The following is a 27699-nucleotide window of genomic DNA, read 5'->3' on the forward strand; positions in this document are numbered from 1 at the left end:
CATTGATGGATAATGGATAACGAAACTGGTACACACACACACACACACACACACACACACACACACACGGGAATATTATTCAGCCATAAAAAAATAAAGAAATCTTGCATGTGAGATGCGAATGCATATGAAACTAATTCATAGATATAGAGACAGATTGCTGGTTGTCACAGGCTGGGTGTGGGAGGTAGGAAAAGTGCGAATGAATGAATGAATTCATATTTCCATTATATATTATATGTATATATGAACTTTGCCTTTTGTTAAATTATAATGATAACAGCAATACATTTTCCTATTCTCAGTCATTCATCTGTTCTCTAAATTCACTGTCAAAAATCACTGGGAAGAGAGGAGATTATGTATTGATATTGCTTTGGTAGATCGGGAAACCATTTACTGATAGCTGCTGCCTCACCTGCCAACTATAGTAATGGATGCTGAGGGAGAAGCTAAGGGATATGAGCTATGCTTGCAGTACTGTAATTGTCTTTACACATTCAATCTCATGCCTTGAATGGAAAAGAACTACTGAAAAAGAGAGAGAGAGAGAGAATCATTCTAAAGGCGAATTCAATCATATTTTCTTTTGTAAATTACACAATAAGGTTAAGTAAGAATCTGTATGATTTCTTTTAAGTTCTAATGATGGAGTTGGCAGAGTTTGATGCATCGAAGAGATTATTAGGCATTGGACCAAGGCTTAGTTAAAAAACATACACAGGCTATCCAAGGTAGTGAGTCCCATTTTAATATATTCTTTCTACCCTGATAAGCAGTAATTCAAAAGATTCAGTAAGTCAAATGAATGTCTGATAAAAAAAACAAACATTCTAGTTTCCTATAACCAATAATACCCTAGATTTCAATGTCTTGTCTAGAAAACCACAATACCAGACAGCTCTAATTCTGTCTGGATAAGTTTAAATTATAATATATTAGCAAACACTGCTAACTTTGGTGGAGTAGATAACTTCATGAATATATATGTTCTAGTTGTCTTACTGATAAACTAGAGCCTCACCAACTTACAAAATTAGGGTTAGAATTAAGGTAAACATAGAAACCTAAAAATTACTTTGATAGCATAATATCCAGTTTAAGAATTCAAGACTTTAAAGGAAAAATCAAGATTAGATTAACTGGGGGTGCTTGGGTGGCTCAGTCATTAAATGTCTGCCTTGGGCTCAGGTCATGATCCTAGTGTCCTGGTATAGAGCCCCATATTGGGCTCCCTGCTCAGCGGGGAGCCTGCTTCTCCCTCTCCAGCTTCCCATGCTTGTGTTTCCTCTCTCTCTCTCTCTCTTTCTCTGTCATAAATAAATAAAATATTTTTTAAAAAAGCATAAAAAATAACACAAAAGACACTGGGAGATAGAGAAGAGAAGTGAGTTGGGGGAAATTGGAGGGGGAGACAAACCTTGAGAGACTGTGGACTCTGAGAAACAAACTGAGGGTTTGGGGAGTGGTGAGGGAGGGGGTGGGGTGAGCCTGGTGGTGAGTATTAACCACCACATATTACACATATGTGGAGGAGGGTATAAACCTAGAAGTAGAATTGGAGGGCATATATTGCACAGAGCACTGGGTATGGTGCATAAACAATGAATTTTGGAACACTGAAAAAAAATTAAATAAAATAAAATCTTAAAAAATAGATTAACTATAGCACCCACATAAATAATCTGTAAAAGGAGTCTGTGTATTTCTGAGATATGCAAAATGCTGCCTTCAAACTACAACAATTCTTATATTCACTAAAAATGAAATGGTGAAGACAGAAAGCCAAGTAAAGAAAATATCAAGGGTATCCTACATAACTTAAATGAATAATAATACTTATTTTAAAGTTGGCTTTTTGTATTCTTTGGTTCTTTAGGAATCCCTTTTCTAGACCCTCAGAAAGAAGCTAACATATTCATTTTACTTTGTTGACTTCAATATCCCACCACCTGCTTTAGTCCCAGACATTTAGTGTAATCCAGATGCTTTATATCCAAAAACACTTTTAAAAAGCTTTTAACATACTTAAGACCCAGGGTATTTTTTCTTGATATTTCTCTCAAAACTTTGTTGCAAAAAGTACCATCAAGTAAATAAAAAAAAAAAAAAATCAGATAAATAAAAAATAAATTATACTTTATCAAAAGCACAGTGTACTTCAAAGAAAATCAACAATAAAGTGAAAAACCACCCACAGAATGGGAGGAAATAATTGCAAATCATTTCTGACAAGGGGCTTTATCTAGCATATATAAAGAACACTTACAACTTTATAATAAAAAGACAGCCTTATTTTTTTTTAAAAAGGCAAAGAATCTGTATAGACATTTCTCAAAGGAAATTGTTAAAAAATGGCTAATAAACACATGAGGAAATGCTAAAAGTCATTAGTCATTAGAGAAATGCAGATCAAAATGATAATGAAACACCACTTCACACCTATCAGGATAGCTATAATAAAAAAGACAGACAGGAAGTTGATGAGGAGGTGGAAAGACTGGGGTTCACAGCTACAGAAATGTAAAATGGTGCATCTGCTTTGGAAAGCAGTCTGGCACTTCCTCAAAAGATGGAATATAAGGTTACCATATGATCTAGCAATTCTACTTCTAGGTTTATACCTAAGAGAAGTGAAAACATGTATCTAACAAAGATTTGTAGAGAAATGTTTCAGCAGCATTATTCATAATAACCACGAAGATGAAACAACCCAAATATCCATGAAATGATGAAAAGACAAAATGAAGTATACCTATACAAGGGAATATTATTCAGCAATGGAAATGATTGAAGTACTGACACATACTACATGTGATGCTAGAAAACAGACTAGGTGAAAGAAATCAGTCACAAAAGACAATATTGTAAGATTCTATGTATACAAAAGGTCCAAAAAGGCACGTCTACAGCAACAAGAAGTAGATTAGTGACTAATTAGTACTGGTGCAGGAAGACAGGAGGAAATGAGGAGTGACCAGGTGACTACTAATGAATAGAAGCTTAATTTTTGGAGTGATAAAAGTATTCTAAAATTTATAATGGTGATAGTTATATAACTGTGAATACATTAAGGCCATTACATACATCACATAGGTGAATTTTACAGTATGTGATTTATATATCTTAATAAAACTATTTTTAAAAAGAAAACTTTATTACAAACCCTTATTATTCTTGCTCTGCCTTTTGATACAATTTCCTTTCTCTTAACTCCAGCCCAAAATCATTCATGTTATAAACTGGTTCCAGTAAGAGTTCTGGTAGTCTATATAGGCTAGAGTCAAAAAAGTTGCCGAAAATATATACAGAAGTAAAACCATATACTACACTTACACCAGGGAAACCTTCACATAGGAAAATGTTTCATCTTCAGGATGTGTTGTTCATTGGTAAAGTTAATAATTCTTCCCTTCTCTTTCCACATACTCATGTTTGCTCCCAAAAGAAACATGCATACCCCTACAATTTTTTGTTTGTTTTAGAAAAGTAAAGCCTATTCTTAAATAGGGTGTTAAAATCAGAAGTATTTTTTTAAAGAGCAGCTGGCTCTATTAGCAAATATTCATGTGCCAAAAAATTGGAATGCTGATATTACATTTATAATAATAGTACTAAATAAATAGCATTGCCCTTATCTACATGCTGTATAGTGCTATTAGTATGGTAAATACATGAAAAAGCTCAAATTCATTACATTTTTGTATTTTTAAATACCTTCTTTACACCTTTAGGAATAAGGAACAAAGTTAGAAATATTTCCATCTGCAATTTTCTCTGACTTTCAGTACAAACTTCAAAGCACCATTCTGTTTTTTAAATAAGTTTAAATGCTAGCTAATATGAATGGCACAAAAAATACTGCAGATATTTTGTCTAATTCCACAGCATACATTATTGTTGTTTTCCTTTCTGCTTTGCTTTTCCTTTAAGACACTATAACATTAAATAAAACCATACTAAAGGTCATTCTGATGTAGAAACAGCCAAGTTTCCAGTGTTCTTCCCAATTGTTCTACATATTTAAAGCTCAAAATGTTGAATAAATTGAAAATAAATTTTTTTTTAATTTCTTAAAACACTCCAAATACTCTGGGGTATTGTCACTTGGGGAAAAACAAAACAAAACAAATAAAACAAGAACAAACATTAAGAACAGATCTTAATAAATTGATTTAACTTCATAGTATATCTGCCATTTGAAAACATTTTTTTTCTTCTGAACACAGCTTAATGAACCTTTAATTTACCTTTCATTCAGTACCCACCAAGGGTCGTTAAAAGACAAAGTCTTAAGTCAATGCACTTAATTACCGTCATCATATGTTATTATGTACTGTTATATAACACCATATGCCAATTATCATGGGACTTTAATAGATACTGAATAATTACACATCTGCACACACTTATTACTTGTACTATACACCTACATTTGAACTGTATCTTTGAAAATAAATAATAATTTTTAAATATTTGTATTTGAGACATTGACTAAATGTTTTATAGATTTTAAAACTAAATATTGTTTCAAGTACAATAGTGTCAATTGTTCCCGAGTTATGTCTAGATATCAGTCATCTTAACTTAGAATCTCTAAAATAAAATATTTATTATATTTAGACATCAAAAAATGTATTTATTTTTTTTTTTAGATTTTATTGATTTATTTGACAGACATCACAAGTAGACAGAGAGGCAGGCAGAGAGAGAGAGAGGAAGCAGACTCCCCACTAAGGAGAGAGCCCCACGCTGGGCTCGATCCCCACGATCCTGGGATCACGACCCAATCCAAAGGCAGAGGCCCAACACACTGAGCCACTGAGATGCCCCAAAACATGTATTTATTTTAAAATAAATTACTGACTTTCAGAAAGAAGAGGTAAATAAAAGGATATGCTTGGTATTTATTCATTAACCATTTGAAGATTTTTGTCATTTATCCAGTTTTCTATACTACTTTTAACACTCAAATTCACCCTGTGCTGTCCCCGCTGTGTTTCTCTTGATCCTTAACACTACTTCCAGCCATAATTGGTCTATTTGGAAAACAGTGTGGAGATTCCTCAAGAAATTAAAAATAGAACTTCCCTATGACCCTGTAATTGCACTACTGGGTATTTACCCCAAAGATACAGATGTAGTGAAAAGAAGGGCCATCTGTACCCCAATGTTTATAGCAGCAATGGCCACGGTCGCCAAACTGTGGAAAGAACCAAGATGCCCTTCAATGGACGAATGGATAAGGAAAATGTGGTCCATATACACTATGGAATATTATGCCTCCATCAGAAAGGATGAATACCCAACTTTTGTAGCAACATGGATGGGACTGGAAGAGATTATGCTGAGTGAAATAAGTCAAGCAGAGAGAGTCAATTATCACATGGTTTCACTTATTTGTGGAGCATAACAAATAGCATGGAGGACAAGGGGAGATGGAGAGGAGAAGGGAGTTGAGGGAAATTGGAAGGGGAGGTGAATCATGAGAGACTATGGACTCTGAAAAACAATCTGAGGGTTTTGAAGGTCAGGGGAACCAGGTAGTGGGTATTAGAGAGGGCAAGGATTGCATGGAGCACTGGGTGTGGTACAAAAACAATGAATACTGTTACGCTGAAAAGAAATAAAAAAAATACATATACATTGTTATGAGAGTTCTTTTAAAATTAAGCATATTTGGTTTCATTTCTGCCCTTTTTAAGAACTTTCTTTAGACACCTATTCCTAAACTAAAGTAAAAAATCTCTTTAGTATGAAATACAAAGTTTGGCATAAGTAAGTCCCAACTTTCAAGGAAAAATATGCCCTAAATGTTCAGTCTCTTTTTTTTTTTTTAATGATACTATTGGTTTACAAATTGGCCTCCATACATGGAAAACAAGAACAAACCAAAGAAAGTAGCAAACTATCCCAGATAGCAGGTTCAATAAGCAAGAGAATGTTCATATGAGGCTTGCCTCGGGCAGCCTCAAGACAAGTAGATCTCCATACCTGCCTGCCTGAATCTTAAAAGTTTATATAGAGGCCTCAAATGGGTTTAGTCATGTATGCCATCCAGATGGTCTCATCAACATATTGCTCTCTCAAATCTGTAACCTTTAAAATGGTTCCCCTGGGGGAATAGTGGGCATATTCCAAAGTAGTGTATATTCCAAAGACAGAGGAGGGGATAAGAAACCTCTAACTGCTCAGGTCCAGCTTTCAGGTCAACTGGTCAACTGAAAATTATGCCCTATGATGACTTTCTCTAACAATCATATTTTGTATGTCCATAATGAACACTTATACCGCCATTATCCAGCTAAGAAATATACCTTATCTTATCTGTTCTGAGATGTTGACTTTTTCCTCCATGTTTTAATATCTCCGGATTCACAGTGAGTCTTTACAATCATCCTAGTCCAGGTGGCATGTGACACATTTTTACTTGTTTATGCATGTGCTAACTCAGTTATTATTTGGACTGAATAGAAAACCATAGTTCCTCTAAGGTTTCAAGATACTGGGTCATGCAAAGACCATTTTGGGAAAAACTAGGATCCTGGTCATTGTTGAAAACACTCCACTTATACCTTTGATAGGCCAGGAAAATGCTGGCATCAAAAGTTGCTTTATAGGTGTCACTGACTTAGAAGAAAGTCCTACAGACAACAATGGAGCATTAACTTAATGACCATTGCATCTCTACTTCTCTTCACGGCACAGAGGGTGGTACTGCATTGGAGAAACAAACATTAATGACTCTGAGTCAAAAAGAAATATAAATGATTCATCCTCTGAATGTAAAATATTTCAGGAAGAACTTATCTATATTTTCTTTTTTATATATAAAGAATGATAGATCATTTTAAAAATGTGTAAAGAAGCCTAAAAAAGTTCTTTCAGTAAGTTTAATTTTTTTTTAAATTGGAATTTTTCTTTCTTAAAGATACATAAAATAATAGCACACTTTACAATGACTCAGTGACATAAACAGTTTGACAGCTTCATGACTTATATTTTAGACAAGTTGCTTAAACACTGAATTTCAGTTTCTTATCCGAAAATTGGTGATAATAATAGAACTCAGCTCATACGGTTATCATGAGGATTAGAGGATTTAAAATAGCACTTGACATATAAGTGCTCAATAATGTTAACTACCCCTATCCTATCAAATTGTTTTTTTAAGATTTTATTTATTATTTTGAGAGAGAGTGCAAGCTGGGGAGAGGAGCAGAGGGAGAGAGAAGGAATCATGAATGGACTCCATGCTGAGGGCAGAGCCCATGGGAGGGCTGTGTCCTAGGACCTGAGCCAAAACCAAAGAGTCATAGATACTCAACTGACTAAGCCATGCAGGCGCTCCTATCAATTGTTCTACACAGAGTTGCTTATATGTTTCTCTAATACCTAGTCTATTCCTTCATAAATACATTTGTCTTCTTGCATGCTTCCTCTCCCTCTTCTTCTTTTTCTCCTTCTTGTTTTTCTTCTTTTATGGAGGGTATTTAATATATATGGGAGTAGAAACAAGAATATATCAAGCATGAACTCCTGGTAATCATCACCTAGTTCCACTGATCATCAATCTACCCCCATCCACATTTCCATATTCCACATGAGTATTCCACACTCATTCATATTATTTTTTAAAACAAACAAAAAACCTCAACTTACCATTTTATATATGACTATTCTAATATGTAATTCTAAATGATAACTATTTTTAAATATAATATCATGATCCATCTAAAATAACTAGCATTAATTCATGAATATAACTAAATAGCTAGGGAGTGTTCATACCACAAATGATTTTTTTCTAAAGATTTTATTTATTTATTTGACAGACAGAGATCACAAGTAGGCAGAGAGGCAGGTAGAGAGAGAGGAAGGGAAGCAGGCTCCCTGCTGAGCAGAGAGCCAGATGTGGGGCTTGATCCCTGGACCCTGGGATAATGACCTGAGCCGAAGGCAGAGGCTTTAACCCACTGAGCCACCCAGGCGCCCCCACAAATGATTTTGAATAAATTATATTTTAGGTATTCCAGTTAATAAGGTTGGGAAGACAATGCACTAAGTTAACAAAGAGATTTTCAATAACAAATTGAAATTCTTGAGTGGAAGGAGGAAATAGGTAACAGTATTGCTCTAAATGCCAGATCTCCCTAACTTTAGTGGTTGGTAAAGGATGGTATTTAACAGATACTGAAAATCTGGTTTGGGGAATATTTTTGTTATATAAAAACAACTTGACCTAAAATATCTTAATATCACCAGATACACTCTTTCATTTTAATAGCTTTGATTAGCATTATGTCAGATTGCTATGCCTTCGAGAAATGTGAGTCAAAAGTTAAACACAATTTAGCATTTAATATAAAAAAATTAGTTACAACTATTTCACTTTTTCATTGCACTTTCTAGAAATATAATTTTTGATAAATTCTTCATTAATTTAATAAATGCTTATTGAACATTTACTATATGTTGACAGATACTATTCTAGACACAGGGGATAGAGCAATTAAAAGAACAACAAATACCCCTATCCTCATGGAAGTTACTTCTAGTGGGGTGAGAAAATAAACAACAACAACAAAATTAAATTTATATATATTTGATATTTGAACAATGTAGGGGTTAAGGGTACTAGCCCCCTACACAGATTAAAATCCACATATAACTTTTGATCCCCCAAATGTAACTAATAGCCTATGGTTGACTAGAATACTTACTAATAACAAAGAGTTGATTAACACATAACTTGTAGGTTAAATGTACTAGATACTATATTCTTTCAGTACAGTAAGATAGAAAAATGAAAGTGTTAAGGGGAAAAAAAAGGTAGAGAAAATACATTTACTGTACCATACTATATTTATTGAAAAAAAAATCCATGTATAAGTAAACTCATGTTCAAACCCACATTGTTCAAGGGTCAACTGTAGTTATGCAATATGGTGCACAGAGGGAAAAAATCCCTGAACAGAGATAGGAAGTGGAGGTATATAAGGTAGTTGGGAGGGTGGGAGGGAGGTTCAGTTTTAAATAGATGGTCAAAGTCTAAACTGGTTTTTCTCATAACCATCAATCTACTCTAATCACTACCTTATATGAGTAAGATGTCTACTAATAATGAGTATTCAATGGCACAATTACCATTGGTTTCCATCTCATTCTCCTCTTGAGTAAGAGTGAACATAAAATACTGAAATTTAGCTGTAGGTCAAGCAGGCCACTACAATTTATGTGACATAAAAGCATAGCACTGGATTTAAATACATCCTTTATAATACTTCTGAATAAATAAAAATATAATTCATATTACTAATAATATTAAAAACAGCAATTGGACATTTTCACTTCAATTCAAATAAATAATTGTATTAGTACAATGAACCCAGGAAGAAGCCTCCAGTCACATGCTCCAGGTAACCGGTAACCGTGGTAACCTTTCTTTAGAGCTATTTCATTATGTTATCTGTATGACTCCCTTCAAAGTGACTTAGGATGATGATTTAGAAGAGAAATATAGAGCTGCTGCTCTGTACTCTCATGACCAATCTCAAAACTGTAAGATCACTAGTGTTGCAATTATTTCTTTGTTAGAATACCAAATGAGCCTTTTCAAAGCAACTCTAATAAGAAACATGATAAACTTTAATCTTATATAACACTTTCAAATATAAAACAAACAAAACTTAGCTTTAGGGGGAAAATAATGACCAAATAGTGTCTCATTAATAACTGAAAACTAAAGGCAACAGTGTGATTCAATTTATAAGTCTGGCCTCAAATAGTCTTTAATGATATAAAAATAAAATCACTGAGTGTCAATGAGGTTGTGAACAGTCTGGCAATCTCGAAACACAGTCGATATAAGTATGAATAAGTGCAACACTTTTGGAAATCGGTCTAGGAAAATTTATCAAATGTCTTAAAATATCTATAGTCAGTTTCTTATAATCTAGCTAGAGGAATTAAACAGAAATGAAACAAATACACACATAAGATTGTCATTATAATTATTTATAAAGAAGTAGTAGGACATTACTTTTAAACTTATATTTACCTAGTCAATTTTATTGACTATAATCAGTTGTAAAAAGGCAGTTGAGAACCTTAAAATGACACTTAGAACAATGAGCATTTTAGTAGTGGGTATTTGTCCAAGATGGATAGGCCAACCTCATTTTTTTTTAAGATTTTATTTATTTATTTGACAGACAGAGATCACAAGTAGGCAGAGAGGCAGGCAGAGAGAGGAAGAAGCAGGCTCCCCGCTGAGCAGAGAGCCCGATGTGGGTCTCGATCCCGGAACCCTGGGATCATGACCTGAGCTGAAAGCAGAGGCTTTAACCCACTGAGCCACCCAGGTGCCCCATTTTAAAAGATTTATTTATGGGAGAGAGGGAGAGTGAGAGAGAGAGAGATTTGGGGAGGGGCAGAGGGAGAGAAACTCCAAGCAGACTGCCCACTGAACATGGAGCTCTACGTGGGGCTACATCCCAAAACCTATGAGGACCATGACTTGAGCTGAAACCAAAAGTTGGGTGCTTAACCAACTGAGCCACCCAGGCATCTGAGGCTGATTCTCATTTTTAAGTTGAAGAGCTAACTCTGAAAGTAATATAGAATCAAAATAAGGAATAAAATTTTTAATGAAAGTTTTTATTATTATTATTTTTATTTCAGACATACTTTGACATGGCCTTAAATGTTGATATCCAATTATTTGCTGTCTAATAAAATTAACTATAAAAACAACAGTTAGCATTTATTTAGAGTTTATACTATGTCTTTAATCTTAAAACCCTTCAAGATTTGTTTTTTTTTAATAATCCTCGCTTTCAGATGAGAAACAAAGACTTTGAAAGGCTATGTCATTTGCCTATGATCACAGTTACTAAATGGTAGTGTGGAGATGCAAATTTAAGATATAAGATTCCCAGTTCCAAACCACAATGCTATATGTCATCCTTGGGGTAAAGGCTCTGTCTCTCAGTATTCTGAAATGGCAGTTGAAATAAATTCTCAATGGAAAACTCTACAGCCTATTTTGATGCCATGGGTTTTACATTGTAACCATATTTCCTGAATCACAAAACTTGTCTGAATGCTCTGACAAGTTCAAGTATTCTTACAAGAACAAAAACGTCAAATATATGAAGTAGAAATAGTTCTGGAAAAGACAGAATATATGACTACTACACCATATAGTTGAAAACATAGCAGTTGGGGCGGTGCCTGGGTGGTGCAGTCCGTTGAGCGTCTACCTGCAGCTCAGGTCAGGACTCCAGGGTCCTGGGATGGAGTCCTATGTTGGGATCTCAGCTTGACAGAGAGCCTGCTTCTCTCTCTGCCTGACACTTCCCCTGTTTGTGCGCTCTCTCTCTCTCTCTGTCAAATCAATAAATAAAATCTTAAATAAATAAATATAGCAGTTGGTATGAAGAATATTAGAAAATTATTGGTTCAATACTAAGTAAGGACCGGACTCAAGAAATTAACCTGACACCTGAACAACTAATAATTTCCTTTCTAGTATTTTGTGCTGCTCAAACTTTCCTATTCTTTTTCTTCATCACCCCTTTGTTTTTGTTTCTCTCACTTTTCTCTCAACTGTTTTACAAATCTCATTTCCTTCAAATATACACCCTGACCAATGTTGCTATCAAGCATAGGTAGCTGTATACATTTGGCCTGATGACATTCTGCAGTCAGCTGATAAACCAAGTAATTAATGCATGTTCATACACAGACACCTAACCTGATAAGCCTATAAGGCATGAGAAATAGTTTAAATACATTACCCATTTTATACAGGAGCATTAGAAAGGTGTTAATCTCCCCTAGAGGTATGTAAATATATGCAAATATTCACAAGTATATAAAATATATGTGCATATATATGTAAATATTATAGATTTTTATGTGAAAACCTTTATGTACACAAATGACATAAATACAAAAAGAAGAAAAAGAAAAAAGAATGACTTCCTTTTTAATTGATATTTGGACAAATACATGTGAAGAAAACATACTAGAGTAGTCTTTGAAAAGAAAGTAAGATTATGTTTCTAAAAATAAATGTGGAGGAAATAATAATGTCATGTGTTTAAAAGACCTTAAGCCAATTCACAGAATTAAAAAGAGTTAGAAATATTTACCATAAAACAACTTAGACTCTCTCTGTGGCATTAGTGTATGGTATTGATTGGGACCTTTAGGAGGAACTTGAACTCATTTAGAGCATAAGACATTGTATGTATGTGCCTTTGTCTCTGTGGTGCACAGAATGGCATTCCAGTGACCCAGGAAGAATCCCCATCCTAGAACTATCGTGACATCAGAAGAAGCCAACTAAATCCTCAGGCACATTTCAGATTATAGACACATTTTTGACCCACCATTAGAGTATCTTTTCTGATGCTTTATCTCTCTCTCTCTCTTTTTTTCTTCCTTCAATGACATTGACACTGCATATTTTCTTAAGGTCTAGAGCAATGATCCAGCAAAAAAAATCAAAAATATTTAACAGGGCAGTAAATCCATTGTAAGAATTATTGAAAAAAAAAAAGAATTATTTGATCATATATCTATATCACACTGTGTGTGTGTATATATATATACATATGTATGTATATATATATATGTGTGTATATATATATATACATATGTACACATTTTTCAAACAAATATAAGTGCTATTTAGATTGATAATACATATTAACCTTAAATCAATAGGAGTTCATAATAGCTTTGTATTTTATACTTTATCAACAAATCTTAAAGGCTTACTGTAACAATATGGGTCTACAACCACACAGTTTATAATAGAAAGTGTCTTCTTACTTAAAATGTTTGAGTCACTGTACTATAATAGCACACTTTGGGGGTGGGGACTCACTAAACACCTTAGGCAAAATGAGTGTGCTACACTTTAATAATTATAATAGGATTATCAATTTTAAAAAGCCAGCCACTTTACTTCATCAATGAACTGGAGCAACACTAGAAGATTAAGAAGGCTTATCAGTTCAAGACACTTTAAGACAAGTCCAGTGGTTATAAAATTAATTTTTAATGATTTCTGCACCATCTGGGAGATTCTCATTATGTGTAATAAAAGCTAACCTAATAGTGTTTTAAAATTCCCCATTTCACCTAATCATCAGAGAGGTCTAATAATTTTATGTTCAAGTTCTAATAAAAATTTACACATTTGGGTAGAATTATATAAAAGGTTTAAGATAATATTTTGAAAACTTATAGATTTAAGACTTTTCTTAATAAAGTTTTTAGATGGCTCGCCTCTCCAAATAATTAAAGCATATGGGGCATATGGCAATTTTAGCCAATAAAAACTTGTTAGCAATTTTCTTAATGGTTTATCCATTTTAGAGAGGCGTATGCTTCCAGTGAAGTTTTGCCTGGAAGACAGCCTTTTCTAGAGGCATTCTGATTGCAAATTTTCTGTACCCACTGGATGGTTATTCAACATGCCAAAATGTAACTCAGATAATGTTTTCAACCAAAGAATTCTATCTCTATCTCTGGGACTGTTTTCTTCAGACATTTTCACTTTCAGTTCAAGTACTAGAGTTACCTTTCTTTTTTTTTTAAGATTTTATTTATTTGACAGAGATCACAAGTAGGCAGAGAGAGAGAGGAAGGGAAGCAGGCTCCCTGCTGAGCAGAAAGCCCGATTTGGGGCTCGATCCCAGGACCCTGGGATCATGACCAGAGCCGAAGGCAGAGGCTTCACCCACTGAGCCACCCAGACACCCCCATTCAAAACTTTTAAGCATCCATTGCTTCAAGGAGTTAGGAATACAAGTATGCATTTTACAAGGTGAGGAAAACTGTCAGCACATTTCTTTCTAGATCTGTCAGCACATTTCTATCAAGATCTTTATTTCTCCACCCAAACTAGCAGTCAAAAACCTCCTTGTAAGCAAACAGAATTCAGTGTTGAATGCTGGTAAGGTTATCAAGTTTAAATATTGAAGGCAAATGTGTCACATGCGTGTTTTACAGGATCCTAGCTAAGTTGCTTTTGATTCCTTCTTAAATGACAGCACAAGTTTCATGAAAATTTTTGGCTCTCCTATCAGTCAAGATGTGTTTCTATGATCTCCCATATGTTCTTGGGAGATGGCAACTAGGTACTAAAAAGCCAGGTTAGGTCTTTACTTCCTTCCTATCAGAATAAATTTTAAACTCAAAGGTATGCTTTTGAACTAAGAATTTATCAGGAATAGAAACAGAAGCAGTGTCCAAACTCACCAAGGAGCAATTCCGCCTCACCCACAACCAATCAGAGTGAAAAAGGCAGTCCACCAGCCAACAGTTCTGACCATCAGAGAGTGAATAAGTAGTAAGTAAATGAGTATATCACCCCTAGGATACTAGCTGTGTGTCATAGAATTCAACTTATTCTGACACTATCTACTTGAAGAAAGTGTCAGATCCAATAGGAAGGGGTTTAATCCTACAAGACTCCTACCCCAGTTCAGACTCCAAGCCCAAGTCCAGGTTGTCAATTGTGCTTCTAACCAACTGGCTATAGGTTGGTGTGTAATTATCCTTCCTCAGGTTTGATTAATTTGCTAGAATGGCTCACAGAACTCAAAGAAACATTTTACTTACTAAATTGCCAGTTAATTATAAAAAACTATAACTCAGGAACAGCCAGGTAGAAGAGACATATAGGGCAAAGTCTGGGGAAAGGACTTGCCTTCTCCAGAGTATAGTGTGGGGAGGTAAGAGAGTCCTCAAAAGAAAAGTCTACCCCAAGTTTAGAGGAAAGACTTCTCAGAGAAGGTGACAGTTAATCAAACTGTTTCTCTCCTGAGGTCGCTGTGATGTCACTTGCTCTCTGTGAAAACTCCAATTTTGTATCTTTCCCTGTAACATGAATACCCTCTCATCAACCTCTCCCTCCATACACCCGCTCCTGGAGCCTGGTAGAACAGCCATCCTACTTCAGCCATTACAGAATGTCCACTTCTTCTCTGGAGTACAGTGAACATGGGACTTGAGGGGCTGTGGCTGAATCTCAAAGCACATTCTGTCACACTGTGCCATGTTATTTACACCTTTCTCTCGATTTGAATCTCTCTGGTGCTTTCTGATACATGGAAACTTACATAACTAAGTGCAGATTTAGCTTTTAAGTCACTCTCTGTTATTGATGAAAGGAGTGATTTTTCTCTAGTTAAGGGAATAAGGTTTCTAACGAAGCAGTTTCCTGAATGTGCTTTTGAAGCACCTTGCCGTTTCCTACTGTATGTCTTTTTATCTCTATGACCTTTGACAAAAGATTGCAGCCAGCTGCATTAGAAGAGCTTACCATATGTTGAAAACTGTATTCTGACACCTGCTCTTACATTCCTTGTTTCAAACATGAACACGTGTCTAAAATGATTTGAGTCACACAGCCTTCATTCTCATCACGGGTGACAGGGATGGCTCTGGCAGGGAATCAGCAGTTTGAACAGGGATTACCCATATCTTGTGCCATTTTTATAAGTTTTAATGAGTATCAGTGAATCTGAACATAAACATCTAACAAAAGTAGATCCCCTTGTAAATTCCATGTAGATTCACTAAGTTTTTTTTTTAATTCCAGAAGAAATCTAATAATAGACATTAATATTTTCCCATATCTTGTGCCATTTTTATAAGTTTTAATGAGTATCAGTGAATCTGAACATAAACATCTAACAAAAGTAGATCCCCTTGTAAATTCCATGTAGATTCACTAAGTTTTTTTTTTTAATTCCAGAAGAAATCTAATAATAGACATTAATATTTTTAAAGTAAGAGTACAAGGTTCAGTGGTATATTAAAATGGTTATTATTTGCATTCGCAGTGCTAAAACTTCAGCAAGGAAGTGCTGGTAACAATAAGAGTACCAGGCTGTTCTCCTGGTGAACTGCATGTGAGTCCCTCAGGCAGCACAGTGCCTGGTGGTAAAGTAAATCACATAAATTCTCAGTAGTAGTATGCCCCAGTCAGAATTCAAACTCAGCTCTGACCTCCAAGTTACTTAATCCTCTAAGTCTCCTCACTGTCCTCATACTGACTTTCCTTTCCTATTAAATCTCTTTTGAAGACGTATATATACATTTTTAATTTAAAGATTTTATTTATTTATTTGACACAGAGAGACAGAAAGAGAGGGAACACAAGCAGGGGAAGAGCAAAAGGAGAAGCAGGCTTCCCACTGAGAAGGGAGCCCAACGGGGGGCTGGATCCCAGGAACCCAGGATCATAACCTGAGCTGAAGGCAACTGCTTAATGACTGGGCCACCCGGAGGTCCCCAAAGACTTACAGTTTTATCCTCACTTCTTACACCAGTATGTATTGTTGGTATATAATAACTGTTGAACAGGAATCTTTTAAATCAATAAATGATTAGCTGAAGTACTTGTCCATACTATGTTATTAAATCATATTCTTAAAATAATAAAAGTCTTCTGCCCATGTAAAGCTGAGTCAATGATTTTGAATTTCACAAACGCAGCTACACTAGGCATGGATCATGTGCAGAATTTTCACTGGCTCTCCGTATTGGCCTTCCATCCCTTCTCCACCTCTCTCTGTGCCCTGAGAAGCTGACCTGTGCAGGCTATATCAATAAGCCCCCTTGCCCGGGCTTTTAGTTAGATCGGGCCAAATGAAAGGCAACTGTAGGAGATCACTGTGCAAAATGAGAGTGAGACCAGAGTGTTTTATTTCCTCAGCTGCCTCTCTGCCTGGTCACAGCAGGCTGGCTCTGTCCCTTAACAGAAGGCCATGCTCCTCCAACATTTTCTCCTGCATAATTTCTTCCCAAATACTGCTCCATCTTCCCATGTCACCTAGACAAATGGTAGTGAAGGCTTCCTTGCTGCTAGCCCTGGGACAATTTCCCTAAACCTTTCTACATATTTACCCTATCAGAGCATGCTTTGTGTTTCCTAACTGATACAGTTGAAAATAAAAGATATTCTGGACTTGGGCCTTAGAAAAATGAATGTGACTAGTATCATCACTTAATTTCTTAATATGTTTGTGAACCAGAAACTGTATTATTTGAGGCCTTTCTTTTTTCTTTTCCCAAGTTTAACTATTTTCTTCATGGCAGATCTCTACCTAACAGTACCAACAATGCCATTTCCACAACAGAACTTCATTACCTGATGTATTTATTCCTGTCTTTAGGGAATCTAAGGTAGATTCTGGGGTGATCGTGGTTTCTAAGTATACAGGATTACTGACCTTCATACTGCTTTAACAGTCAAGGAACTCTATTAAATCAGAGCTGGGCTACTGAGGTATCACAGAGTAACTCTGTAGGCCTGGGTATTATAAAAATATTTGGATCATTCTTTAAAAAGGTTGTTGAAAATGGTATTATATAACATCTACTAATTTGAATAAATTTTATTATAATTGCTTAATATAGATGATCTTATTCTAGAGTTTTAAACTGCTGAAAACCTTAAGGAACAAACTCTTCAAAAACAAATTATTTTATTATTCCATTGTCTCCTTTCCCTGAACTTACCTACTAGCTTGACTTATCAATGCTCTATTTATATTACTTCAACAAACAAAATAATCCTGCTCCATTTTTCAAAAATATAGATGGAATAAAATAATTTTAAGTAATTTTTAAACACTACACAAACACATATTTGGCAAACGAATCAAGTTTCCTAGATTAAAAATTTTGTGACAGCTACAGAGTTTTTATCAAATGATTGGTTAAGATTAAGCTTATGGAATCAAATTTTCAAAGTAGCCTCATTTTAGCTAGAGAAAAATGGTTCAGTAGCATTTTCTTTCTCTAAATGATAAAAATGCATTTATAGTTCTAGGATAGTTATGATTCTTAGCCACCATTTTGGAGAAATAGCACAGCATTTTAAATGTCATTCACAGCTGGAAAAAACACACACACGCATAGCCAAACTTCCTGCCCTCCAAACAGGATGGAGAGACACTGATAACAATCATTATTACAAGTTAAATGGTGTCACAAGCCCAAGTTCAAATTTATCTTCCCAGCATCTAGCTAAGAACTAGCTGAGCCAACAATCTCCAGAAATAAGATTACCATAGAATGAACAAAACATCAAGGCCTATGACCTTGAGTTTCTTTCTCTATCAATAAACCTGTCAGGATGGCAAAGTACATTTTGTAACCAAAACAAGCTCCTGCAGCTTTCCTTCAAGATGAAGTCAATATTTCCATTACCTCCAAATGTTAGGCTAAATTACCAAAGATTCAAAGCACTAGATGTTGATTCTCTTTTCATTCACAGTTAACACTATCTTTTTCTACAGTTCTCACAGTAATTATGTTTTTAAATGTTAAATAGCAGAGTCTTTTTTTTTTTACTTTTTTTCTTAAATTTACCCAAAAAGCTCCAATCTCTCTTGTATCTGTGCTCCAGCTCTTCCATTACCATGATATACGAGCACAGGTTGTGGTTAAATCCCATCTGTCGGAATATAGCTGGATAGCTCTGAATTTACCCAAGTGCATCTATATATCTTCTTTAATGCAAAGCTTTCATTAGAACAACTTAGGAATGGTCAAAACAAGCAAAATTACATAAGCACTAGCTCTTGGGTTTGCAACAACATGTAATTTCGTAGTTTTAAATATATAGAGATAGATATTTTTACCCAATTTGCCAGAATAAATTGAATCCTGATTTTATTGCATACCTGTGAGAAATCAATGTAATCATCTAAATATCTTGAGACTGAAAAAAAGTCTAAAGTTTAGATGTCTCTTGAATCCAGTATGGGTATTATTAATATTCTTTCCTCTTGCATTCTCTTTCCCCATATATGAAACAGTATGAAGTACCTCATTTCTTTTGCCATCACTGTAGGTTGACCTAGGAGAAGACCATTAGGCTATACATTTAAGGTGTTTGTGAACAAGGACTTGAAGCAGGAAAACATACATAATAGCAGTGGACATCTGCAATAGACAGAATATTTCCCTGTTTAAAATTCCAATTTAGATTTATTTCCTCATACGTTATTATCACTGAATAATAAAAGCAGCTGATCACAATCCTGCTCATAAAACACTTTCCCTGCTGCTTAAAATTATTATTGACTTATGAAAAGACCATTAGCTTTTTCATCTGCACATGAACTAATTCCAATTCATTTAGGCTTTTCCCGTTGGTAATATTTTCCAGCATTTTAATGAGTGCTATCGCCCTGCTCTGCTCATTTCTTAAATACTTCATATTCCCAAATTGAAAAGGAAAAAAAATGGATTATGACTGCATGACTATGTATAAAACTTCAAAACTATTATGACTTTTTAAAGGATTTCTTTATAAACTCCCAGACAGCTTGTGGTCCAGCCTGGTGCCAGATCTTATTCTAGTACTATATCTTGTAACTAATATAATGTAATAGCCAGTGTAATACAGCTATTAACTATAATACTCACATTTTAAAGATAATTTTGAGTTGTATTTGTATCATTTTTCCAGTTATATTGTATAAATATCAGCAATAATAAATATAACATTATTAATATAAATAAGACTAGCTTCTCCCTCTGCCTGCTGCTCCCTCTGCTTGTGCTCATACACTCTATTTATTTAAATAAATAAAATAAAATCTTAAAAAAAAAGACTAACTCAAGAAGTTTCCAGAGTAAAAGCATTAATTGGTAATCTTCAAAACCATGCTATATGTATTTTCCAGCTGTGGGTTATCTGACAGATACTTTGTAACTTTTTTAATAAGTAAAGCCTATAAAGCAGAAATACTATCACAGCATTTGAGAACAAATAGATGAAAGTCTATTTGTACTAAGCAAGTTTTATTCCTCTTTTCCCCCACAAATATTTTTATGACTGAAATAATTAGAGGGAAAGAGAGTTTTATGTATCAAACCTTGACTGTGATTTCCCTTGTAGCTGATGAGCTTCCATCTCTTTCTTAGAAAAGGGAACTTATAACTGTTTGATTAATGCAATTGGGTTAGTTTTTTTTTTAGTAAACAAACTAAAACTACTTAAACATCTTAACCTCTTATTACTGACGTATGTCATCATCAAAATAAAAATTACTAAAATAATTATATTTTATTATATATGTTATAGTAAGTACTACTATTATAACAGAGAGAGAACAGAATTTTTCATTTCATTTGTAGAATGGGAAAAAAAAGAGGGTTTAATAAAAAATGTTTGAAGAAAAAAATACAGAAACAGGTGAAATAGCTTTGAAAAGGTTTATCTTCACACAAGGTATAGTTATTTTAATTAAATCTTAATCCCCCAAATTATTTCAAGCCCAAACATTTTGATACATTACCAGCCAAGACAAATTTTAAAGCAATGCCATTGACAACTCTAAGTTGACTATGAGGATTATGAAGATTCATGACATCCTTTAGTAGTGAAGACTGCTAGGTGTGGAAAGAAGTAAAACTGAGCCATTAGTCTCTTCACTCTTTTTCTTTTAGAAAGAGACAGGGTCAGACTTAGACAGCCTGAGGAAAATAACGTAGGTCCTCATGTTAAGGATACTCCTGGAAGGTGCTTCTCTAGCTCCAATAGATATAACAATTTAAGACTAGCAATCTAGGTAGGCTCAGGAAGCCTTTCCTTAGGCTGCACACATTGTACTTCCCTTTCCTCTCTGAAAACCAATTTTTCCTGCCTTCTTTCAAATGTGCCATGCTCCACTAACAACAGGGAATCTGCATGTACTTCTTTTTTCAGAAACCTCCCTCTGTCTCTCTCCCCTAAATGTTACCTAGCTATCCCCATCTTAGCAATCCTATGCCATCATTTCAAACATATTCCTCAGGGAATAATTCCTTGTTCACCAGACTAAGTCAACACTCTGATTATGAGGTCTCGTGGAAGTAGGTATGTTTACTTATCACTGTTGTGACTGTATTCTGTTTTCATGATTATTTGATTAATAATTGCCTCCCCCACTAGAATGGAGACTTGTTCTTTGTCTATTTTGAGTCACCATTATATACATAGCACTTAGCCCAGGACCTAGTCAAAGGCAAATGATCAAAAAACATTTGATGAATGAATCAGTGGATGGATGGAAGGACTGATGGATGGACAGATGAACAAATGGATACTTAACTCTACCAATAAATACTTGAGTTGGCTGATACATACTTGTGATGATTCTGTCCCTTTGGAAAACCCTAAGCTGACATATTTTGCATAATTACTGTTTTCCTTTTTTCTTTAAACTAGTGATGATTAGAAAATGTTTATTCAAATGAACAGAACCATTCAATTGAGAGGTATTTTTCTTGCAATAGAACTTTAGCAATTTGGCATTTGAAAAGAAGACCATTTATTCTACTTAAATCAAATGCATCTGGAATGCTAACACTCTCAACAATCTGTCCTCAGAGAATTTAATTAATCAGATGCATTTATTTATGGCGCAGGGAAATTTCAGTATTGGATTTGGATAGTACTCTACAGACACTATGGACTAGTTTGGCCAAGAAGGTTGGCCTGAAGGCTAGACCTGATGGCCTAAGGGTTAGAACATTCTCAAACACAGTAGTGACAGCTGTAAATTCAGTGGCAGATAACTAGTGTCTCAATTAACAACAGAAAGTTCCCTTTAAGGTAAAGTCATTGATGATTTGATTTTAGCAACCAATGATCTGGATTCCCTTTCTCACATTGAGTATAAGGAGGAATCTTTGTGACCTTGACATCTGAATGCATGGAGTCATGGATTTGTTACATAGCCACCTAAGGCTCTCACTGCCTGAATCCAGCAGACAGCCTAATTAAACAGCAAGAGTTCCTGGAGGGGAATGTTAATGAGTCTACTTGGCAGCCAACAGTCTGTTCCCCAGATGGTGCAGGGGTTATAAATTGTCAATAGGGTATGAACAGTGAAGGGAGTCAGGGAAAATGCAGAAAGACTCCTATATTACTGGAACTTTCTGAGTTACTAGCTCTACCATAAAAATATTTGGAGATTTGGCAGCAGGGGCTTGGGTAGAAGAAGTACTAGTATATTCCATTTACTTGAAATACAGGAATACATCTAGAGTTGCTTTGGCTTTTCAAATGAACATTACTCAATCCATATAAATTTAAAATTGGGATGGATATTTCAGGCACTCTGGTTCATTGACAAGGACTATAAAAAAATAACAACATTGGGGCACATTGGTAGCTCATTTGGTTAAGCATTTCACTCTTGAGTTTGGTTCAGGATAATCTCAGGGTTGTGAGATTGAGCAATGTGTAAGTCTCCATGCCCAGTGTGGAACTCTGCTTCATATTCTCTCTCTCTCTCCCTCTCCCACTAACCCTCCCCCTACTCCTACACACATACTCACTCTCTCTCTCAAATAAATGAATGAATGAATGAATTAATTAATTAATTAAATCCAAAGAAAAACCAAAAAACAAAAACAACCTCATTAAAACCCTACCATGTTTGCCGTTTGTATTGATTACTTTCTGCCTTTTTATTTTTCCTAATGAATGGAATCTGGAACATGAGAGCTCCTTCCTAATTAGGTTATTTTTGAATGAATTATACCTTAATGAGAAATAATCTCCTATGACCTTAAAATCATGTCCTCACTAGTCCAAAGGAGCCAGTGTCAAAACAACATCTATTAACTACAATTAAGAGTGAAAATACCTCTTTTCTTTGTCAAAATTCCCCTATTTGTTTGGTGGGTCCTTAATTAAGCTTCAGAGCCAAATGGATATATGAAAGTCACAGTCAAATTTAACCTTCACTGTATTTCAAAAAGTCAATTCCAAGAACCATCTGTGGTAGACAGATTTTTGGGTGACCCCAATAATTTTCACTTCCTAGTGTCCATACCTTTGTGCACCCTCGCTTCCATTAGTGTGACTAGCTTGTAAAAATAGAATGTGACAAAGGATGTCACTCCCATGATTAGCTTATGTTATATAAGACTATCTTAGATGACTGGAGAAAGAGTCTTTCCTGCAGACCTTAAAGAGGCAAGCTGCTATGATATTAAATGTCTGATAAGAGGGCACAGAGCACAAAACTCCAGGTGACCTTTAAGGAGCTAAAGGTGTCAATTCTATAAAGAATTCTATAAAGAACTGGATTCTTCGAACCACCACCTCTAGAGGACCACAAGCTCCAGAAACAAATGTAGCCTGGTTAATCTTTGCAGGCTTGTGAAACCCAGTGCAGTGGACTCAGCTAAGCTATGACCCTCCTGACCCATGGAATTAGATAATAAATTTATTATTTTAGATAATAAAATTACTTGAGGTAACTTGTTATGTGGCATTATAAAACTAATACACCTGCCTCATGGCCTTTGCAGTAGGATGTCAACTTTTGTAATATTCCCTTTCTATCTGTTGTGTTTCTCAGAAGAAACTCTAATACAGGGCATAACAAAAAATGGAAAAGAAGTCATCAAATCTTAGTGTTGGAGGGGAGTGTAAACATTTATAAGAATTTCCCATTCTCGATCTTTAGGAGTCAGTAGACTGTTAGATCATTTCTAATTCAACAGGAGTATATTTTATAGCCTTGATTCTTAGGAAGTCCTTTTTTATTGACCCAAAATCTGTCTTCTTCATGATTCTTAATTTTGTTAACCCAAAATAAACATATTTCCTCTTTTAAATATTGGGATAACTTAGGTCTCTACTAAATCCTATCTTCAAGTAAAACAGTCCAACTTCCTTTAGCACTTCCTTACATAACAATTTCAACACAACTCACATCCTTTCCACATATTTTTGAAGGTACATTAGCTCTTACTTGTACTCATTACTAAAGATAACATTCTCAATTAGGTGCAGCCATAATAAAATATAATGGCAATATTAACTCCTTTCAACTGAATTTATACTATTTCTAGAACCTCAGAACTTCAATATATTAAAGAGACTTTACATATATAGTATTTAATTGTGGCCAATATTATAGATTACTTTAATCAACACCTCTTCTCAACAGACTTTTCCCTTATCTTCTTCTATTATAGAGACCAAAAAGCTAAATGCTTGATTTCCCAACCTCTTTTGCAGTTAGAAGATACTAAATGATAATAATTTTGACTCATGAGATATAGAGAAAAGTCTTCTAGGAATGAATTTCCTTTCTAAATGAACAACCAAAACCTCATCAGGAAAAACATTGTCTTTCCTTTTTTTCCTGCCTGGAAGGTAGATGTGATGCATGGAACTTAAGCAGCTATCTTGCAACAATTGGGCCACAACCACAGAGGACAGAAATGATAGTCTCTGATGATAGCATTAAGTAGTTACATTAGCCCCAAACTCCCTACTTTCTATCTTCTGGTTATATGAGAAAAATCAACTTCTATTTTTAAAACCCCTATAGCTAGGTTTTCTGTTACTTTCTAACACACCATTATTTTTTTTTCTAATAGAGAAACTGAAGTTTGGGAAGCTAAATGGTTTGTCAAAAGTCATATATCTGGTAGAAGAACCAAAAATTCTGTGTTCAGCTTTCTCGCCATTATTTGGTTCTGTCAATTTACATAATACTGCCAATGTATAGGGTATAATATAAATTCTCTATTTTAAATATAAAACAAAGATAATTTCAATGTTACAACTGTCAAGACTATGATTAAGAAATATATGCTCTGGCACATAAGAGTGCCTATAAATTGAAATAGAAATAACACTTGGCCAGAGGTGCCTGAGTGGCACAGTGAGTTAAACCTCTGCCTTTGGCTCAGGTCATGATCTCAGGGTCCTGGGATCGAGCCCCACATTGAGCTCTCTGCTCAGAAGGGAGCCTGCTTCCCCCCCCCTCTCTGCCTGCCTCTCTGCCTACTTGTGATCTCTGTCAAATAAATAAATAAAATCTTAAAAAAAAAAAAAAAAGGAAAGAAAAGAAAAGAAATCCTTTCTGGTTTCCTTAAAAAACAAAAACAAACAAACAAAAAAACAAAAACATTTGGCCATAGATATATTTCAAGACACTCAAGTGAAATATTCAATTATGACCATATGATTCAATCCTATAAATTAACCAAGTGAGACATAAATGGTTCCTGAGAAATGCTACTTCTGGCCTAACCAGAGCAATCAGCTCTTCTCCCCTTTCCATTAAATTGCCTAATTTGATGCCTCCATAAAAGTGTTTTATAATTTGTATTTCTACTTTCATGATAGCTCTAAATGAACAATTTTAAGTTACCGCAGCAAATACACTGAAAAAAATATCATCTCATTGTCATCATGAAATAAGAAAAAGGCTTTTGGGACCTTTCCCAACTTAAAAAAAAAAAAAAAAAAAATGTAGTGGAGGGCTCCTGGATGGCTCAGTTGGTTAAATGTCTGCCTTTGGCTTAGGTCATGATACCAGGGTCCTGGGATTGAGTCCACATCTGGTTCCCTGCTGAGAGGGAAATCTGCTTCTTCCTCTGCCCCTCCTCCTGCTTGTACACTTTCTCCCTCCCTCCCGCTCACTCTCTCTCTTGCAAATATAAATAAATGAAAAATCTTTTTAAAAAAGACAAGTGTTTGGGACGCCTGGGTGGCTCAGTTGGTTGGACGACTGCCTTCGGCTCAGGTCATGATCCCGGAGTCCTGGGATCGAGTCCCGCATCAGGCTCCCAGCTCCATGGGGAGTCTGCTTCTCCCTCTGACCTCCTCGTTCATGCTCTCTCTCAAATAAATAAATAAAATATTTAAAAAAAAAAAAGGCGAGTGTTTGAAAAAAAATGTAGTAGAGGAAAAAAAAAAAACAGTTTTTGCTTTCTCCTACACAGCTATTCTCTCCTTCTTCTTCTTTTTTTTTTTTTTTTTTCTTTCCACAATAGGCATACACTCGCCAATGTGATCTCAATTCTAAAAGATGTTTTCCTGGTAGACAATTCCTAGTTCAAATAAAAATCCATTACCTAATTTTTTTTTTTTTTGCCATTTTGGAAACACACACACACATGCACATACACACAATGTATAACTAAAAGGAAATAAAGAATATAGCCTTCAGTTGTTTTTTATTTTCAATTTATCAAAAAGCCACAGAAATTAAAGTACAAATCCCACTATCAAAGACAGAGTAAAACGTTGGAAGAATATTCTAAAGGTCACATTATCTTAATGAAGTGCCACTTCCTGACAATGTGGCGGTGATATTGGAGTAATATACTCCATTTAGTGGGAAATGCTCTGTGAAATCCATGCCCTCTGCACTCTAAACAAAGACATCGGTAATTTTCTTAAAAGGTCACACACAAATGTGTTATTTAAAACTAGGCATTTGCCAGTTGTGAATATATGAAAGTGAATATCAGATACAGGAATTGGCATAGACTATTTGTAAAATGCCAGAGCTTTTCACCTATGCTTTAATCATATAAAATTGTGTCAGGTAATTCCATCCTTTGATCTATATCATTTTGTGAAAATATTAAAGGAAAAAGTAAGCTAAAAATTTGAATACAATTTTATCTAAAGCCTCTGACTCACTCAAATTTAACAGTGGCCTTGGGTAAGTTGACAAAGGTTATCTAACATTTGTTTTATTTTACATTTTTCAAGGGGAAGTTGCATGTTTATATAAATGTCACGGTATTTTTAGAAAATGGGTTCTCAATATGAGAAACTCCCCTGCCATGTGCTATCTTTCATTTAGGTACACTCATAATAATTTTTTAAAGAATGAAATTATTACAGACCTGTCAACCCAAGGGAGTAAAATTTTTAAAAAAAGAACTATAACAACAGCAATAACAATAAACCCAGAAACTTTACTTATCAAAGTTCCTGACAACAGCCACTGCCACACTGCTAAAGAAAATACATGTATTTTCTTTTTTCATTTTCACAAAGTTCACTTAGCATGGGTAGATTCAGAGGTTAAAATAATCAATTCAGAGAGTCTTTTTAAGTTTATAGAGTGAAGCTATAGAACTATGACCAAAGAAAAATTTATGATACTAACATGATAAAGGCATAATTTTAAAATTTAAAAAATAGGTCTACTTCATGAGTAATACTTGGAAAACTGGTTAGTAACAGCAGAAACAAACAAACAGAAAAAGTCATATGAAACACTTAATTTATAATAATCATACACATAAATTCCAGCTGGATTAAAGACCTTGCATGTACTATTATAGAAAAATATACTTACAAATTAATATCCTAGAATAAAGAGAAATGTAGAAGAAAAATATATAGTTTATGTATATAAACATAGAAGTTACATAAAATACAGAAGAGAACTAAAGTACTTTAAAAATGGACAGATGTGAGGTGCCTGGGTGGCTCAATTAGTTGAGTATCTGACTTCAGTCCAGATCATGATCTCAGTGTCTTGGGAGACCCATGTCAAGTTCCACATTCAGCAGGATGTCTGCTTCCACTTACACTCTCCCTCTCCCTCTGACCCTGCTACTGTTCATGCTTTCTGTCTCTCTCTCAAATAAATAAAATCTTAAAAAAAAAAAATTGATAGATTTGGTAAATCAAAATTTAAATGTTCTACATACCGAAAAAGGTAACCAAAATTAAAAACCAAAGATAAAATCTTTATAGCAAAGTTGGAAAATAAAAGATTATCACCTCATGTTAAAAACTTCTAAAAAAAAATCCTAAGGAAAAAAACACAAGAAACAAGTATAACAGACAATTCATTAAAACAGATAATCCACAAATACAATTAGAAGACATATATTTGG

General features: G+C 34.7%; 1 protein-coding gene across 5 annotated transcripts in view; it reads right to left on the reverse strand.

Annotated features, from left to right (window-relative positions):
• Positions 1 to 27699, reverse strand: part of NAALADL2 (N-acetylated alpha-linked acidic dipeptidase like 2) — a 1358868-nt gene that overhangs the window by 715086 nt on the left and 616083 nt on the right. The window contains exon 1 of one of the 5 annotated variants that reach the window (XM_032340865.1): positions 18717 to 18738. The exons of the other annotated variants lie outside the window; for them this stretch is intronic. The gene's annotated coding sequence lies outside the window, so the exon portion shown is untranslated. Of the gene's footprint in view, positions 1 to 18716; positions 18739 to 27699 lie in introns of those variants that run through there. 5 annotated transcript variants of the gene reach the window in all.

This window comes from Mustela erminea, chromosome 1 (assembly GCF_009829155.1).
Source record: "Mustela erminea isolate mMusErm1 chromosome 1, mMusErm1.Pri, whole genome shotgun sequence".
In the NCBI taxonomy this organism is placed as follows: domain Eukaryota; kingdom Metazoa; phylum Chordata; class Mammalia; order Carnivora; family Mustelidae; genus Mustela; species Mustela erminea.